Below are 17072 nucleotides of genomic sequence, written 5' to 3' on the forward strand. Positions count from 1 at the left end.
CCTCACAGTTGAAACTACTTCAAAGCTTCTTTACATAGTTGATTGGCTGCCCAGCCCTTCTCCTCACCTTGAGATATATAGCCTTGTTTCACAGTCCGAGTCTGAACAGTGTTACCACTAGTGAGATGGACATGTCAAAAAGCTAGAGGTTTCATTTAACGTGTCGAATATTGTCCCATGACAAAGAATTTCTATTTGTCACATGTAACAACAAAAACAGTCTTGAAACCATTGCGGTGTCTTGCGTACAAGGGCTAGTGTACTACTCAAAATAAGTTTTAATAACACTCTTGGTATCTCTCCATAAAAACAGTACTTTTAACTTTATGTGGACAGTAATCCCAGACTGACCTCCTTCTTTATAACTATCTTAGTTTCCAGATAAAAAACCGGACTTACTGGTTTTGAAAACTGGACAGTTGTCCTATTTTAAATCATGCATTTGCTCCTCCACAAGTGGAATCTCATTAAATAATCCTAAATAATCAGTTGAGGGAAAACTGAGAAAGTAATGTTTCCATGGCATAGTCAGTCCTATAGCATTCACCAAAGGAATGGGAAGAAGGTTCAAACTATCTGAACTAGACATTCCCATCCACCCAGTCAAATCTGCAAGGAAGGAGCATGAAGTGCTGTAGACAAGAGAGTCTTTATTTTCCAGTCCACTGAACCAACGTTCGCAAGCGTATGAGGGATTCATTGTGTACAGAAATCCTAGTAAACCACTTTCTGGGACAACCATGCTATCTAAAAGCAAGAGGCTACAGCACTGAAAAGGCAGGGATGCTACATAAATGCCTCTTACTCTGTGGCAAAGCTCAGGGTCATAGATTTGCAGAGGTTATACCCTCTTCCCTTTTCACAAAGATATAAACACACATCTTGATGAAAAAGGTAGAAGAAACTTCAACCAGTACAATCTTCAAAGGGTAAGTTGGCTGGTAGGAGAGTACTGTGAGGAGGTCATTTTCTACAGCAACACAGTGCTGTCCCTGCAGTCCTGAGCTGTGATCCCGCTTGCTTTAATGCTGAACTTTTTATACTGGTTATCAAGACGAATCAAAATTTTTCCAAACACAAGTTTGCCTCCTGTTTTCACAATGTTGAGTAATGTTGAGAGTCACGTTTTCATGCTAGCATGTTTTGGCTCGGTTCTTGAACGCTTGCAGCCCCAGCTCACGTCACCGGGAGGTCTCTGGACTAGCTTATTCTGAAAAACAGGCCTGCCTGAACCCTCCTGGCCACCATGGTCTGGAGTACATAAAATGAGCAGCTTCTCTCCTTTCCCCCATCCCAGACTTAAGGGTTTAAAATTGAATGTTCCCATGAAATGTTAGATTAGTATTAAAATGCAAAAAATGTTACTACATTAACTATATTGTAGCATCTACTATCTTTAAATCTTTATGATTCCCAATCCAAATACTGTCTTAATTTCCATGGGCAGACTTCCTATTACTTTTAATGGAAATCTTGTGCAAATGCCAAGTGTAGCTTATGTTCCTGTAAAGTAGTCTACGACAAATTCTGGATGTTGCACTACGAAGTGTCACAACAGTGGATGAATGCCTTTAGTTGAGCTACCTCAGTACATTAAACTTTCTATTAAAGAATAATATATAAAAAGGAATTAATCTATTAAAGTCATGAAAGTACCAGAAGTTCAAGAATGTAGGCTGTATTTCTTATCCCAAAGATTTAGATCTGGGCAAAGAAGGCCTGATAGCTATAGAACAGATACATGAATATCCAGGGGAAGAAGAATGGTGGGCAGTTATCTTAATCTCAAGGTCTTAAAGTTAGACTCAAGAAAACATGTATAGAGAATCTGTATAAAACACATTAATTCCTCTTTTGCACCAGATATAGTGGTGAGTAAAGAATTAAATTTGTATATCAGTTCCATTTAAACACTTCATATCCATGAATACCTGTCTTTGGAAATTATTTGAGGCAGGTAACAGCAGAGTAACCAAGCAGTTCCCACTGAGAAAAACAGGAAGGAAAAATTGCTCAGATGAACCTATCTTTGGTAAATGCCTCTTGGTGACCCTTTGAGTTGAGAAGGCAGAAAAGTCCGACTGTGATGCCACACTGGAGCCTCTCTGGTTAGAAGAACTTCCATAAACCATATCTCAGTAACCTCCACATTAGCATGCAAGCATTACAATAGTGGGAGGTTTAAAATACTTAGCTTTGATAGTAGCCACAATAGAATCTTGTCTGCCTTGCTCATCCACATTCAAGTGAAAAAGGCACCTTATTTTTCTCTGTGTGCCCACTTTCAAGGTCTGAGAACCCATTTTAAACATCATTATAATTTTAAGTTCCCTCAAGCCAAATCTCATTCAAACAGTAAGAAAACACCAAAAAAGGCAAAATGATTAATTTAAAGCTAGACTAGTTTCCAACACTATAAATTCCTTCATATTCCTAGTAACATGGAGGGTGACTTATATGTACTATTATTATACATTCTTTAATGTCACATCTATTATTTTGAAAGAAACAGGAATCGGTTTATTTTCAAATGTGCTGATTTTTGGATTAACCAGCAGCACTGCAATACTGAGCAAGGACTGCAAGTTTAAATCTGTGAGAATGACCTTAGTTTTGGTCCAGCGCAGACCGCTAGCTGCACTGGGGCTTCCGCGGGGAGCTTCCGCGCCAGTTTGGTCGCACTGATCCGTCTCCTGTCGCAGGGCTGCGTTTTGACGCCACACCACATCCCATTCCTGCGGCATCACTGGCCAGATAACAGCACCCCACAAAATCAGCAACGTGGTGGGTCAACTGTGGCGAGGGAGTAAGTGGCCATAAATGCACGGGCCACTTGTAAGTAGGAAGGAACAAGCCCAGATATGTAGTGCCCAGGCTTTATTAAATTAGTGGGATATTTAACTGAACTACTGAAGTGACAAGCATGGCTGTAACACCGATGTAACAAAACATGTCACTAACAGTGTTATATTTTACAGAAATCTGGAGAGCTAAGAGGAAAATATGCATAAATACAACACATTAAGCAATTTCAAAACAGGGAAAAGATGACTGTTGCAACACAGTATTTACTTCCAAGTACATTTTTTATTACTCCTTTGCCAAAGCAGAGAGAACTTACTGCCAGTGGTTTATATCAAGTTTTTTCATCCTACTGTATAAACTGATGTTTCTCCCTTGAAATGAAAGAGCGGTGAAGTAATCCTAACATGAAAACTATCACCTAAGCAAATCAGTGCTCCTTAGAACAGAATGTTTTATATTTCTATTAAGACAATAATGAAGTTTGTATTGTAATATTAATATAAATTGATTTTTTAGAATTAGCAATGCTCATATTCTTGTTAAAATAAGAAATACTCTTAATTTGTTCTTTTACAGGCTTGGAATCCCACCTGGACAAATGTGTGCAATGTAAACATAAAATAATATAAAACATAAAAAGCTTTCTTCCAAATCTACGGTAAAAGAAAGAGTATACAATTAAATTGCAAAATTTGCATTCTTGCAACCTGCTAGATACACTTAATGTACATAGGTACAACCACGGGAGAATGTATTTCCAAAGGGGAGAGAATCCATGCTCAGATATTATCTGGGAAAAAATGCATTGAAATTCCTGTGATGAATAGACTTTTTTTTCTCCTCAGGGTGACCTCTACCTTCAGAATATGATGGGTTTATTATGATTAATAAATTTCATTTCCACAGAGGAAAGGAACAGTGTCAGCTTAAACTTAAAGCAAGTAGGTTTCTTTTTAAATGCTAATTTTTAAACACGCCCTTGCATGACACAAAATTTAGAAGCTCACAAGGTTAGCAGAATAGATTCTGCTTTCCATTCTGAAAATAGCAGGAAGGATTTAAACTAGATTGCCACACTGAAAATCAGTAAGCTAGTGCAGTCACTTAGTATTATGCCAGCACGCTAATTTCTCATTAAAATTGGTAGCATTTAAGCATTTTGTGACCATTTACACTGGAAATGATCACCCTAGATAAACAATTTACTCAAATTTAGGACATACAAATGGCAAAGTATTTTGAATAAATTAATGGTCAATGTGACTATTTGTGTATTTTACAGAATATTAAATCAATTTTTCAATGCCTATATGTGAACTCACAAATTCTTGTCTCAAAAACACATCTGATGAGCAATGTGTGATGCCCCAGTAATGAGAACAAGGTAAGTTCTAGCATTTTTTTCACTTTGTCTGGAACAGGTATAAAGATATACAAATATACAGATATACATATACAGATATACAAAATGTTCACTAGTGTTTTGTTACCATACTTGCACTCACTTACTGCTAAATAGCCGGACCAGCACATTGGGAAATGTTTAGGAAAAATTCAGCGTAGCAATGCTAACGTCTCTAAATGTAGCTGCAAACTATTCACCAATAGCTCAATGCTGAAATGTTGATACGCTCATCTTTACTCAGGCTAAGTTTCAATTTATTCAATGATTTTTTTCAGTACAGGGTTTGGAAGTGCTTAAACACTAGGCAAAAGGATAATTTGTTGTCCACTGTGGAAACAGAAAAGAGAATTAAAAATGGTAATTGGTTGCAAGATACTTGTTTTAGTAAGGCCTTTTAAACTGAATCTCTCTCTCTCTCTCTCTCTCTCTCTCTCTAAATCACCTGTGGTAGCTATTGCTGAAATTTCTAAAAATAGGATTTAAATTCTTTGGTAATGTGGCTATATTTCCATATACATCTAGGACAGTCAGTGGAGCTCTAATACTCACTGGAGACATTTGGAAACTGCTTAATAACATATGTACTATAAGGTTTAACAATAACAAAAATAAGGGAAAATTCATAGTACAGAATATGAAAGAAATTTTCCTCAAGTGATTTGAGAAGTATAAAATGAGAATTTTAAACATGAATTTATTTAGTAATCTAATGCTTGTATCTTTCTGATCATTATCATTTCCCCCCATTTTTAAAGTCTAGGTATTGCTGGAAGAATTATAGAAAATGAGGAATCTGTTTTTAAGAAATATATTAAAAAAAGTTAAAAATTTGGTAGTACCCCAGCTAGTGGTCAAGTAAAATTAAAATGGAAAATAATATAACAACATAATTCTATGTTCTAATCGCCTGCTATTTGCCACATTAGAAGCAAACTGTATATATCACTAGGAAGCTCTTATTTCTAACTTTTCCCCAATATAATCCGTTCCTTACTATTTTTGATTATAACTGAACAATTAAATTTTAAAATTACCGCTTCTTCAAACCTGTACGTGTCGAGTCCTCAACTAGAATAATTTTCAATTACTGAAATTATTTTATTGACTATTATTACTACCAAACTTCACGAAGAAGCAACCGAATGAGTCAGACTTGGCTAGGTGACAGAAAATGGAACGTAATGAAGAGCAGTTTGGTATTCAGATCCTAACTGTTCACCCAGGAAATGGGCGCTCTAGCAGGATGCGCCTCTTGCTGTTCACAGGTGACATGGAAAAGGCAATCCAAATCTTTTATGTCTGATCTTCATGCAGAATTGCAATAAATCCTTTTATTTTTATTTTTTTAAGAAAAGGTGAAGATTTTAGTGAAGAATGGGAAGGAACGCTAGGAAAGCACTGGCAATCTGGCCTTATCCAGACAAATGACTGCAGTAACTGGCCATCTAGGACTTGCTCTTGGGCACATGACCGTGATGATACCAAGGACCAGCAGCAACCTTCGGAGGCCCACTGTCGCCCACCGCATGGCTGGGCAGCATCCCAACCTCGCTGCCAGCCCGTCAACACTCTACAGCGGTGGCCGTCCTTCCGCTTCAGTATCTTGACTACAGAAGGGTGGTATCTGCGGATGGTGCCCAACCTCACAACAAGGCATGTGCAATTAAACCTTTTCAATTAATCTGGGATATTAATATTTCAGGCATTTCAGTCAGCTAAGTTAGCAACAAGTCTCTAAATATCTCGGAAGGGAATCCGGAATGGAGCCTACCATAAGTCTTTACTTAAGAGTGAGTAAAAAGACTGAGAGCAGCTCATAAAAATACTTCCCAGTCATTTTCCTTGATTGTAAAGGTTAAGAACGTTAAAATGCAAAGTTTTAAAGGCACAATATCAAACACTAAGATCATTCTACAAGGGAAGAGCATAAAATATTCCTTTGCATATCATTTTCCTCTTTTACTACTGATAATGGTTTACAGATTTGTGACGGGGAGGAGAAAATGACTTGGGAAGATATAGTATAGACAGATATAGTGCAATCAAATAGTGAAATTTCAAGGTATACGGCAGTGCTGAACTCCTATATATTTTGAAGGTCAGGAGGGATTTCCTGTTAGCATAGCATTAATATTTCTAGGTTTTCACAGAGCCCAAGAAACTTGACCATAGTCTATCATATGAATAGGGCAGTAATAAAAGATTTCCATGAAGGGATCGTCACAAATATGTCATTGAGGAAATAATAAAAAGCAGTCTATACTTTTACCTTCAGGCTGGAACTTAAGCAATCATAATAAGCCTATTCAGAATTTTCTGTACCCAGAGAAGAATTCCAAATTCTGGACTATTTACTTCTTTACGTCACATCTGCATTTGGCCGACAGAGCTTTACTTGCTAACGGATGGGCGTATTTTGCAGGAATTTCAGTCATTGGCATTCAGACCTGGGCTTGATTTTTACTCCTGTATTCCAGCCTGTGGCTCCTTTTTAACTTTGTCACATGTTTACAGCCATCCAAAGTTGAGCTGCCACCTTGTTAAACATATTTAATTAAATATGACAGGTATTGGCTGATTTGCAGAAATATAAAAGCGCTACAAACTGCAGCACAGGCGATTGCCCTCCCGAGCTGGTGCTGACTCAGCGCTGGGGAGCAGTGCCAGGGACAGACCCGGCTCGGAAACTCTCTCTCCAGCGTTCACTCTCGGCTGCTTGGGTTTGCTCATGGTCAAAGGCAGCCTTCCCACAAATGCGGGGATTTCACTTGATGTCTGGTTAAAAAGCTAATATAATTGCTTGCTAGCAACATTTTTGTGTTCAATTTCTACACCAGAAAGTTAGATTTTATCTACATACCAAAATAATAACAACAACAATGATAATAATAATAAACCACTGGGGAAAACTGCAGCTTGATATCAGGTGGCATCTAAAAAATACTTGTATTTCAATGAAAAATAAATATTTCTTTAATTTGTAAAGCATTTTCCTATTAAGTATTACTATTACATTTTGGGGCAACAACGCTTGAATAAATTCTCATCTAGTTCAATAACAAATATACTGTGTACTTTGCATATTACATTTAGTCTCTTGTGCTTGTATGTAAAGGTCTGTAGTACACAATAATATCCCTTTTTGTTTAATGTTTTAAATGTAATAGGATAATCTCAAGATATTAAAATTTGTTTTTTAATAATTCATGTGCTTGTACACAATCATACACCCCCCCCCCCACAGACTACCTTTCAGGTGTACTATTTTCATTCTATCAGAGAAAAATGTCCAGTTGCTTCATTAAAAAAAACAGAGTACAGAAGATGCACACGTGCTTGTACGCACTTGTTGAGGGCAAACACAGATTATTCACTATTTCTGTTATCAAAGTAGCTTCACATTGCAAATCCTCCATTTACAAATCACAGCACCTCAGCTTTACTTAATCTTGTCATGTTGTCACATTTGACTAGCCATGCGAACTGACCTAGAACTGTAAGCACAAGGAAGGCAAGCTGTCAAAGAGATAATGACAGAGACGCCAAAAAGGGCTGCCAGTGTTTTCACTGGGTGAGAAAGAATTAATCAAACTTCACAAAAGAAGAACAGAGGATGATCAAAGTGTTTACTGATTTTTATCAGCTGATCCAGTGGTTGAACATCTTACCATGCAACTACTAAGAGCAGTTAAAGCAGTAACAAATACAGTTCCATACAAGCTATGCACAACTATTTACAGCTGCAGTAAAAGGAAGTGTAAACTGCCAACACAAAGGACACTTGAATTTATTGAAGACGTTTAATAATGTGCATTAGTACAACATTTCCTAGTCTTTCCAGTGCAAAAACTTCAGTATCTGCTATTTTTCACAGGAAAAAGCAGTACAGGCTTAAATAAATATTAGCACAAAGACCTTACAGATGCTCCTTCATCTTCATCTTTGATTTTATCTGATTAGTGAAAGAGCATAATGCAATAATAAAAGCATCTTGTAGAAAATGGTTATTTTCCCAGCCAAATAGCTCCATGAAATAAAGTCAAACCCACAGGCAGCAGTACTAAAATGAAAGAACCTCTCACAACTGAACATATGTCTTTACACTGTAATTCAAAAAGGCTGATGGAAATAGCTCTGAAACAGCATTTTTCTAAAGCAGTTTGGATTATATGTACTTCTTGGAAATTCCTTTCAAAGAGTGTAATCTGATCAGGGTCTCATACCAGACACCTGAATAAGTCAATGAGATGTATGCAAGCATGTATGGCAAAATTTGACTAGATACAATTACTTATGTACCACTGTAGAGGTAGACCACATCAGGCATCTTACCACCCTAGGCACTTTGTCCAATATTAATTTGCTTTTAAATAAGTATCTCCGTATCTTACTATTGTTTCATGAATTAAATTTGCGGTAGTGTTAGAGTTGATAGGTTAACGATGGCACACAGGGAAATTGCAATGATTTGTGCAATTGCCCTGATCAAAAATTGCAAATATTCTGTTCAAACCATTTTGATACTACAAGCTCCAATATTTGCTTCCTTAGTTTGCCTGTTTTTATGATATGTTTTTCCTAGAGTTGAAGATTAAACCTTTCAGAATGTTTAATCCGTTTTGGAAACCATATCTTTCACCAAATGGTGGTCAGTAACTTAATCTAGGACTGTCAACTTCTAAAGCTCTCTAATTTCTTTCACACACACACAATCCCGCCTCCTGGGGATGATTCTGCTCAAAAATGTAAATAAATGCAGTCACAATTGGATAGATGTTATATCTACTTCCACCACACTTCATTCCAAATTCAAGTTTATATTGTACACTTGCCTGTCTCTCTTTTATCCCTAAATCATAAACCTATATGCTGGGAGGGGAGGGGAAAGAAATAATACCAGGCATGAAACCCCACCGGATTTTTCTGTTCCTAGATGGCAGTTGGATAACAGTTAAAAACTGGAGAAAGAAAATAAGAGTAGTATAAATCTGGAATAATGATCCTGTCCCATTTATAACACAAAAATCATAAAATGTAATATGTAGGTACATCCTAATGCACTTGGAAAAGATACCAGAAAATAATCCTTTCTTTAAGAGCTATACATTTTGATCTTACAAGACCTAAAAGAAAATATATATTACGCTCTGATTTGAAAAATGCATTAAAAATGCTAAAGATACAAAATAAATACTGTCCTGTATTTATATGTAATAAATAAACTGGAAATTCTGGATCTCATTTCAACTTACAAGGAGCCTGATGTGGCAAGATGCCAATCGCCCCCACCAGCCAGAAACCTCAGGATGAATTCCCTCCTAATAAAACCATCGTCAGAGATGTGCTAGAGGAAATTCTTCAGAGATCCTTGTTAAAATTCCAGCATCAAACTGAAACGAGGTTTCAGATAATTTCCCTACCTCTGTTCTAGTTCAGCTCTCTTTATATACTGTTTAATCATGCCTGCCAGAACAGATCTAGCCCAGAAGCACATAACTTTTTTTCTGAAGAGTAATTATTTTTAGCCTCAGAATGCACTGAATTCAGTCAAGAGCAAAACATTTTCAAATTTCCATGGAAGGATCCCTCTGTCAGATACTGGCATATGCTTTCTTTATATAATGTGCACACAAGAATGGATGCACATACATAAATACAAATGCGTATATGCACTCGCAATCCATTCATTAACACATATTCATTTCTTCAGGATAATCTAATTCCCAAATCCCCCCCAAAATGTCATGCAGCTGAGGGTTAAGTATCTTCTGGCAGGAATGGCAGTGCATTAGGAAGAAACGAGTGAATATTACCAGCAGAACCACCCAAACCCTCCTATTTCCATTTGATGCTAAACCAAAAGTTGATTTGTTATATTAGTATTTGAAACCACAGAATCACACACATTCTTTACAAGAAAACGATACACTCACATTTCAAACATAGAGAATATCATATATTATCAGTAACTGCATCTTATACCAGTCTTACAAACACACTTGAATCAGCGTAATGGAGTTTAGGAGCATTACTAGCATATAAAATTGTATTGTAGGTGTTTTGCATGCATCTGAAACACCACAGGAAGGAGTTTAAGTGTGTGTATAGATAAACATAGATTCACACACAGATACACAGCTTGAATTAAAACACAAAATATCAGTTAACAAATTAGTTGAAAAGTCAACTTACTGATTTGATAGACTAAACATAACTTTGGCAACTTGTAGCACATGGGAATATAGGCCAGAGTGTGAATTTTTTTATACAGCCAAAAGTCCTTTTAATTCTACGACTAAAAATTTGGATATAAAAGGAACATAAGATGCAGGCTTTCATTAGCTTGCTCCTTTAGATCATGTAACAAAAAAGGCACCTACAGTCACCTGTTATTGATATCTTTATCATACGGTTTAAAGCCGTATGAAACCTAACCAAAGGTACTTTATTACTGAACCAGTTCAACAGAGGTAACCTAATCGTAAACTGAAATGTTTTAATGAACACACACAGAGATCTGTTTTCTTCTGTGTGAAGTTCACTGAATTTACTGATAAACGAGAGTGCTATATTTTTGACTGGAATGCCAAAGTAGTGCTATATGGAATAGGTATACAGTCCTGGACACTTAAATTCTGCCTGTCCTGAAGAAAAGAAATGTCTTTATTACAGAAATAATCATTTAGAAGGGTTAACTCTGCAGAACAGGAAACTGTTTTCAGGACAAGAAAAATATTGCAGACCCCATGTCTATCTCTAGAATTCATAAGTTAAAAATTTTACTAAAATCAGTTTCTTTATACTTACTTAACAAGGCCTAGATTTATAAGTCAGTAGTCTCCCTACCATGGCTCACTATAATCCAGAGCAGAGCAGGAAGAGGAAGGAAGACATACTCTCTTTTTAGGCACAGTTGAAATAATGAATGCCAAAATCCAAGTCTAGTGAGATCAAGAAAGAGTCATATGTTGTCTTCTCAAAATGTATTCTGTTACTTATTTAGGGCTCTGAAAAAGTTATGTTAAATCAGGTTTTGTAACAGAAGAACTTTTCAGATTACCTCCAAAAACACTATGGCTAGCATACAGACTATTACAATTTTAGCATATTTCGGCTTTAACTATTGTCTTCTTTTTCATAAATATACGTTCTTTACTTGTTTCTATGTAGTTTACTATGGCATAAAGAGCAAACTCTTCAACTCTCATTTATTCCACCCAATATAAAACTTTCCATAAATAAGTGCTTCTTAATACCAACATTTTGTGTCAGACTATATATCCTTTCATCCTTCAATATACACAGCTCCCACAAACTCAGCTGTTATTTGCATAACATTCTTGGCAGAATATGGCCCAGCACTGTTACTATTTATTTTGGCTTCTGATTTCTTATGTAGCATCAAATATCATCCTTACCTGAATTAAGGCTAAGATTGTTCAAACTATTATGTTTAAAAGACAGAAAATCCCTTGAAATATTCAATATACTTATAAATCACCATTAATAAATACCATATAAAAACATTCTTCTGTACCCAGGGTTTACAACACGATAGTATAGCAGCAAAACAGCTAAGACTTTTTACTTACTAGAGGGTGATCCTCTGAAGACATAGACCCTCTTTCCCACTATCTTATCCATAGGATAGACTTTGTGAGTGCTTTAGGGTCTGCAGTACCCTTGTGGGCAATATTTGCCCCCAAAGAGTTGGAAAAAAAATCATTAAATCTATAGCACTTACAATGTCCTACATACATCTAAGCCTTTATTCTTTTCATTAGTTCATTAGTGCTTTGGCTTTTTAAAGTTACAGTCTTGATTGTACTGCACAGTAAGTTTTTATTAGGTTTAACATATCCTTACTTTTCTAGGCCATGTAATATTTAAACTGGAAATAAAACACCAAAGTCAGCAAAATAACCTGAAGTCTTTTATATGGCAGAATCTAAAGGCTCAAGCTATAAATTAATGAAACTATTCCAAAGATTTATATTATGGACTTTCCTATGCTTTCTCTTACGATTAAATGCAGCATGTGAAAAAGGATATTGAGACCTGGATGGATGCATCAAGAAGTATCAATGATTGTTACCTGCAGAGGTGTTACAAGAAATTTCATCTGCTGCAACGAAGACGAATTGATTTCTGCAAGAGAAGATAAAATTCACAATACTGCTTGCTGACTGGGAAATGTGCTAGCTGCCAATTGACTTGATGTTTACAGATGGGGTAGGGTAAGGGTGCTTATTTTTAATGAATGTAGCAAGAAAAAGTGTTGACGTACTTCAGTACTACAGAGTTTATAAGGATCATGAGGTAGACATGCTGGGATCTTTTAAATGAAATAATGGTGACATTTGGATATGGACTATGTACAAACTCTTGCATTGGAAGCTTCATGTTTAGTGTTACAGATATGTCATGCTAAAATATATCTATAAAGACTAATAAAAAAATCAAATGGTATTTATATTGATATAGATACTAAAGGGTACTAATGCAAAGTATATAAAAAACCTGTATTTTTGAAAAAAATTGCAATTTACTTAGTACAACTTAAAGGAGGATATTGAAAGTAAAATACTTTTTATATTTCTAATATGTTTTCAAACAGCAAATTAATTTTCTGCTATTTATAAAAAATTATGACACAGTATATTATCATATACTGTCATCCAAATACACGCAAAAGTTTTTTGCAGAATCTTAGGATAATAAGCTAGAGAAATCAGTAATTTGATATAAACCTTCTCTTGCAAAATTCTTTTTTCCACAGGTAATATAAAAAGAGAAATGCTAAATATACTAGTATTTCAAAATGCAGAAAGCTCCATTATGGCACAAACCCTGATTTGTAATTTCTGAAGACAAAACAAACAGGATTTGGGTTAGTGAAAACCATGTTTGAGAATTAACATCGAATTCTTCCTTTATATGCACATACATCGGCTTCTTGGATGATGTCTGTGTTGTGCAGGATTAATGAAGAGCCTGCCTGAAGCTTTAACACTTAGGTGCTGTTTTACTCCAAATTGCAGGCAGCTCCTCCAGCCTGCACTGCTGAGCAAGGTGAAAAACAGCATCTTTAGGTTGTGCACAGCTTTAATGCAAGAGTCTACAGAAAAGGAGTTAGGTCTAGTTTGCACTAAGGCCTACCTGGAGAAGTCAGTTCTGCAGGGTGATCAAAGCCCTGTCAAGCACAAAGTACTCTGAAGCTCCTACTGAAAACTATTTAGTTCAGGAGCAAACATTTCTATTTCTATTACTTTACCTGCAATACACTAAAGATATTTTAAATTCTTGTTAAAAATCTGTGAACCTTGTTATTTAAAAGTTCACATTCTGGGGGTGGAGGGAAGGAAAAAAATTATAAAGGAATCTGTGATCCATAGAACAGGGACAGGATTTGGTTAAAATCAAAAGCAGAATTAGCTTATTATTGCCTCTGCCCTATCTCAGAAATTTTAACACCTGCATTTTACTATGAGTGGACTTAGTGACCAAAATGTATTTTTGTTTTCATCTAATTCTCCTATTCTCAATTGGATGTACAGATTGGTAATTTTGTTCTTTATTTTGTCAACTGCAGCAATTTAACAAACTAATGATATTTATCTTGCACACAATGCTAAGATGAATTTAAAAAACTGAAGGGTTATAAATTAAAACAAACTGAAGGGGTAGGAGTTTAGCACTATAAATACAAAGCTATTCTATATTTCATAGGTAGTACAGTTAGTCACTACATTTACTCACACCACCTCTCTTACTACCAATTTTTGTGATAATAGGAAGGCCTACTTACAGGAAGACCTCAGAACACTAACTTGTATTTGTCTTTTTTTGGAACATTTCCCACCACACGTTACTGAAACTGCTCTAAAATCTCACTTTTTTTTTTTTAAACCACCCCTCTCTACTAATTAATGGTAGAAAATTAATGTCAAAAAACTTAACCCAAAGTGATACCTACTGAAAAAACCTACCATAAACATTCCTTGATATATAGCTTTGATTTACATAGGAAGATACTATTTTCCTTATTTTTTGGTTTTGCAAAATTTATTTCACAACTCCATAAATCAATCTGAAAAGTAAGGGAAAAGGTACTTATTGTTCAGGATAGCAATTCTGCGAATTAAAATGATAATATATTAATTCTTTAATGGACAGTAAGTCTAGATGCTGGAGCTCAATGAGCCAGTTCAATTTATTATGACTAATTAGGTACTCTTGATAACGATTCCAAGCACTTGTTTGGTAGTTTGATGGCTTTAATGTTTTATAGTGACTGATTTTTATTTACTTGAATTCCATACTATTACTTACACAGCCCCAGAGGGAGAACTGATAATCAGAGGTGTTGCTATACATCTCACCTGCTGTCCAAAGAAAGCATTCCTTAGTGTGGCCAATCCCATAATTTACGGAAGGCGTCCTACTGAGTTCAGCTGGCACCGTAGTGCATATATATACATACTATTATTCTTAAAGTACATGAAAAGGAGACCCGGAAAAGGCCAGCTAATCTAACTCAGTCCTTTGCAAATGTAGGATTGTTCCCTTTAAAGATCAATTTTAACAGCTAAGTGCATTGAGCATACTAGCTTTAAAGATCAATTTTAATAGCTAAGTGCATTGAGTGTGCTGGGTTTAAAAATCTCACAGGTAAGGTAAGCTGGAACTTCACAATGCATTTTAGGTTGTTTTCATGTTCATCATCACTTTTACATTGCATTAAACGAACTTTTTAGTGGTTTAATAGGGTACCAGAAATGTAAGTGAACCCCAACTTTACTATGCAAAAAGAGACAAAGAATTGTTTCAATCAATTAAATTTGTGTATTATCAATTAAAACATAGGATTAAATCTTTACTGCTCATTGTTTGAGATTTCAGGTGAAAAAGAACATGTAATTAAAATCCAGAGAATTTTATTTAAATAAAATTTTAAAAGCTCTTACTATTTGTGTGGGAGATAAACAGAAAGGCTAACTGAAAGAGTAACATGATAAATGTATTGATCTGAATGCACAGTTGGATATATTCGACTTGCCCAATATTTACAGCCCGGGACACATACAGTCCCTGTAAGTGCTGGAGCGGGAGCCTCTGGCAGCCTGAGCTCTCTGGGGCAAACCCAGACGCGTGGGTCAGGACAGTGGACTTGTGGGGCTCCCAACGGCTTGGTTCCACCTCAGCAGCTATTTCCCAAGGGCAAACACTGCTGCATAGGCTTCTCTCTCCTAATCCCATAGATCTGCTTCCTATTTCTACTAGTAAATTGAAAGATGCCACAGAATTTTACCGTTATGGTAATAAAGATATTTTTAAAGTTAAAAAAAAAAAAAGAAGAAGAAGAAGGAATATTCAAACATACAGATTATTTCCTAAATTGGGACAGAAACAGAGGGAGAGGAGAGCAAAAGTAATATTAAGTGATTTTGATGCTCTTTTATACTTTGTGGTAGTTATTGGGTCTGCATCACCCCAATTTTCAAAAAGGCTCAACAGCGCTGTGATATCTTATGCCCTATTTCCCCTAACACCCTGCCAGACTCTTCACAAGTGCTGCATGAAAGCCCCAGAGCCTCATGACATAAACCTCTACATCAGTTTTAGCAACTGCTATTTCTGCCCAGAAGGTCTTCTCCATATCCAAAACATTAGATGCTTTCTCTCCCTCCTTGATGCTGTTAGTTTGGTGAAAACAGCCCATACTATAGCATTAAAATGAATTAAAACAAAATTTTTTTTTAATCACTAGAGTCCAAGCCTTATCTTCACTATGGCTTTTTAAGATACAGAACCACTTCTGTGAAGAAACCTCACATGTGAATACCTTCACTCTTTCCTCCTTGCTACCTGTGTCCTAGACCAATTCCATGTGCGGCAGAATGGGGAACAGCTCTAGAAGAGTCTTTGACCAGGGAATCCTGCCAACATTTACGTCTTAGCATCCTTTTCACAGGGTAGCTTGGAAAAAAGCCAGGGTTCCACATAAATTTTTCTGTACTGCACTTTATTATAGAAGACCTTATATCACAAGATCCTTGATTAGCTACATTAGGGCTTACACCCTCAGCAGTGGTTGTCAGTCATTATTCTTCTAATAATTTATATTTAGATGGAGCAGGGTGCTAGCACTGTAAATCCAAATACCCTTTGAAAGTTTATGTGACAGCAGGAGATGGGCAGGAAAAGTGCAGTGACTAGACCCAAAAGCATACTCTGCAGCACTGAACGTCAAAGAGGACAAAAAAAATATTTGCAGGTTCACTTTATCAGCTCTCTAAAAGTAGCCTGTTCTAAATTTAGCCAGCTCACTGATTTACAACACTTAGATAATAACATATTAAACCAAAACAGTTTAAGCAAGTGAAGAATAGGAATTCAAATGAAGGTTGACTAAGGTTTTTCATGATGGACATTACTTAGTGAAAAATACTACTGATGACAAATGACTTAATCAGATGTTATGTACACACAGAAATTAGGCCTCTGGGATGTCCAAAAAATTGTTTTCTTACCATAGACTAACTTCTTCAGCATGGTTATAGTACCACAAGTTAATTAAGAGGCCTAGGACATTTCATAAATATATTTTGCCAGTACTCTCCCTTGCCAAAATGGTACATCCTCCCATTTTCAAGAATAGCTGTCTCCTATGATCTTGCTTCTGACAAGTCACCTGTAAGTGTGCTGAAGTTATACAGAAAAAAACTTTTACATGTTCATTTTAAAGCACACTGACCTAATATAGAAGCTATGTATGATTACTGAATTTAAATTTAGGTAAGGCTGTATATGTGATATTTAGTAGAACCATGTCAGCAGTTTGTAATTACTGTGTAATATT

The 17072-nt window shown here is 36.0% G+C and overlaps 1 protein-coding gene across 2 annotated transcripts in view; it reads right to left on the minus strand.

Annotated features, from left to right (window-relative positions):
- RBFOX1 (RNA binding fox-1 homolog 1) overlaps positions 1–17072 on the minus strand; it is a 295192-nt gene that overhangs the window by 4410 nt on the left and 273710 nt on the right. The gene's annotated exons all lie outside the window — the stretch shown is intronic.

The sequence above is a fragment of the Apteryx rowi genome, unplaced genomic scaffold (assembly GCF_003343035.1).
Source record: "Apteryx rowi isolate R43461 unplaced genomic scaffold, aptRow1 scaffold_105, whole genome shotgun sequence".
NCBI classification, from domain to species: Eukaryota; Metazoa; Chordata; class Aves; order Apterygiformes; family Apterygidae; genus Apteryx; species Apteryx rowi.